Source organism: Lactuca sativa, chromosome 4, assembly GCF_002870075.4.
Source record: "Lactuca sativa cultivar Salinas chromosome 4, Lsat_Salinas_v11, whole genome shotgun sequence".
Taxonomy (NCBI): domain Eukaryota; kingdom Viridiplantae; phylum Streptophyta; class Magnoliopsida; order Asterales; family Asteraceae; genus Lactuca; species Lactuca sativa.
Genome location: NC_056626.2, coordinates 161755597 through 161759192, shown reverse-complemented (window position 1 = coordinate 161759192; position 3596 = coordinate 161755597).

Sequence of the window (3596 nt, the reverse complement as noted above, 5' to 3'; positions counted from 1 at the left end):
CGATTAGTAATATAGTTCAAGCAAGTAGGGTATCGAACACAGGGAACAGTAAACAATTAAAATAAATGCTAATATTATCTAAATAAAACAAATAACAAAAAGGGGGTTTTCTCTAGTTTTACAAGACTAGAAACTTAATTAGAATAACTAGCAACTAAAACAATTAATTACCAACTAAATTCAATAGTAAAGAGGACTTCTGTTTAGGTACTACTCATTTGTTCCCATGGATGATTTTAATGTATCGGATTAATTCTTCATTGGCTACCGATTAAGATAATTAGGTTCACGTTCACTATTCCTAATTCTTAGAAAACAAATTAACTCAAGCAATGGCCAGTTGTCTAAATTAACGGGTTTCTTAGATTATTGATTCGAGTTAAGTAAGACTTGTAGTGGTTAACTAAATTAGCCATTCAATTAACCTCTTGTCGATGTTCATCCAACAAGCTTACACATTAACTTACCTATCTTCTAGTTAATTCTAGTTTCACGTTCGTTATTCCTAGACATACAACTATGTGGTCACAATAAATCATATGAAATTAATAACTAAGAGATGTTCATACAACTTAATTACTGATTTATTAACAGAAGAATAGTTATTGTCAACACATAAGGTTCTTTAACAAGCTTAACTAAACATAATTACCAATTAAAATTAATCCTACTCAAATAATCAATCCATGTTCACAAAATTGTCTACCCTAACAAAAGAATAAGTTTTTAGCTCATGATTGCAGTAAACATAAACTCAAAAACGAAATCAAAGTATGTAAACATGATTCAAATCAAAAAGTTACTAAGAATAAACCAAAATTGTCTTGATTCTCTTCACAATTGAATGTAGGGTTGATTCTTCAGTCCCTCACGACCTAGCAGCACTTCCAATCGTTTCTCAGCCTCCTAGGGTTTCTCTCCATGCTATGATATCGATTTGAAAGTCCCTTTATATAGATTTTCACAAAACAGAGGCTACTTGACGAGTCCAGTGACCTACTCGGCGAGTCCGTCACTTAAAACCCGTGTACGGCAAGTCAGCGCGTCCAGAATCACGAAAGTTCGATACAACTCGCCGAGTAATCGACCCTACTCGCTGAGTACGTTTCGAATCAGCATTTTATCAAAACACGAAAGTCGTCCGAAATTGTGTCTACTTTTCAGAACATTTTGAATCGCATCAATTAGAGTTACGGTTCATGAGATATGGCCAAAACACTGACGAGGGGTCAAGCTGTCCAGCAACGTCCTTCTTTCTTCAAAATCCAAGATCCAAGCGTCCAATCGCCAATTCCGCTTCATTTTCCACCCGAGCATGTCTTTGTTACTGAAAATTAAATATTTAAGCTAATTAAGCACCTTTGGTTCATTAAATGAGACAAAAACAACAAAAAGTATTAAGATAATGCATGAATTTTATAACTAAATATGCCCATATCAAAATACCCCACACTTGACTTTTGCTTGCCCCTAAGCAAAACTGAATTTTAGTACACTAATATTACATAAGACAATCTCAATCTAACCCAGCCGTTATGCCAAGACCGCAACGCATGCATTTGTGTCTAAAATTTTCCTAAGGAACCCCCCATACTCTAAATACTCACAATCCTCATAAACATTCGCCCGACTTTTTCCGAACAATGCTCATTTTATGCATCCCTCCGAATCCATCCCCGGAAAACTTTCTTAACCTCAAGTCATTTTTGGTTAAATCCCCAAGCATACATACGATAAAATAACATAAAAAAGAAAATTACAAATACAACTTTTGATTGAATCTCTTATACTTTGTAGCTTTTGTTCATGATATTTTTCTTTGTCTTCATAGCTTTGTAGATTCTTTATTCCAACATTTCATCACTCTTTTTTTTCAACTTTTTTTTTCTTCTTTTTTCAACACACTTTTTCCATTCAAAACTAAAAACCTAGAAAAACATATGTTTAAGCAAGGGAATTTAACTTCATCCTTTATTGGTTAAAGGCATTAGTCTAATGTGCAATGACTACTTAAGTTTTCCTGGATACATTTCAAGTACACGATGCTAAACATATTGCGTCCCTCAAACTAAGCGAGGTTGTGTTTTTGTCCCATGATTTCACTAGAATAAGGGAGGCCACAAATGCATTATAACGTATATAGGCTCAACTAAACATTTGGGTCTTCATGCAATCATCAAACGTAACACTAGCATAGAATCCTAATTGCTTTACCAAAATTTTCTAAATTAGCCCTAGCAATTTTAATGCAAAAATTTCAAATTTTTCAAAATTTAACTAAAATTTTAAATAATATAACCAACCCCTACCCCACACTTAATTTATGCAATGGCCCCATTGCATATTATGCATGAATAAGAAAACATAAAAATAAAGAGGGAATTGGAACAAACTCCCTTGGGATAGTAGTTTTGAGGGTGATCTTTCTTCTTCTAAGCTCCATCTTCAGATGACTTTGGCATGGGAACAACTCATCCATGCCTTGGGTGTCAAAATCTCGTGTGGTACAAAAGTACCCATTAATTTTAATATTTATAACCTAACAAACTTAGACTATCTATGCACTTATAGGCAGTGTACCTAGTCAGATTACAGTATAGCTTAGGTAAGTCGGGTGTCGATCACAGGGAACGGTGTTACTAATTAATCTACTTACTACTAAATTAACCTAATTTATTAACAAATTTAATAAGGGGTTTTATCTGATTTTGCAAGATCAGATGAACTTAAATCAAATTCAATAAATAAAAACACACTCTTGTTTAGTTTGAATCCACTTCTCCCTTATGGCTAGCTAATGATTACGGATTATTAAGTTGGTTTTTAGTTGTATTAGTAATTTAGTTCTATCTTACCAATAATTAACTAATTCATGTCAAACCATGTATGTTCACACATAATTAAACACAGAACTAATTATGAATGTAAATATGTTATGTAAGATTTGTTGTATAAACGCAATTATGATCACACTTCACGTTCTCTAGCACAACTAAACTTTATTCATTCTAATTACTAACTAAGATTGGTCAATCCTAGCTCTAACAATTCAATGTTCACTAAATTATTAGGTAAACAGGTTCATGCAGTTTAATGGTCACTAAGCTACACAGAACATGCAATTAAGCAATTAGATAAACAAATAATAACATGCTAGGTCATACAAATCAAACACAAGCAAATTTTTACCAACTAAATTTAATCCATAAGCATATAACAATTCATAAGTTCAAAGCTTCATCTAGCTAAACAAGAGTAGCTAGATTCAGCTGCTCATCATATTAATTAAACTAACACAGCTAAAACTAATAAAAGACATGTTCTTATTTAACTAAAATATAGACCTTTATTCTTTTTTATGTTGAAAACCTTCCTCCAGAACCTTTCTTTCGCTTCAAATCGTCTTCTGGAACTCCTTCCTTCTGCCCAAAGGTGTCTCTATTCGTAAAGGTCAAAATTTTATATAGTTGCTGATATCCATAAATTCACGTCGTGAATAATCATAAATTCACGTCGTGAGTCGTAGATAATCGTGCCCGTCAAGGATTCCTTCACCCGCATACATATCTTCTAGAACCAATGATTCACGTCGTGAA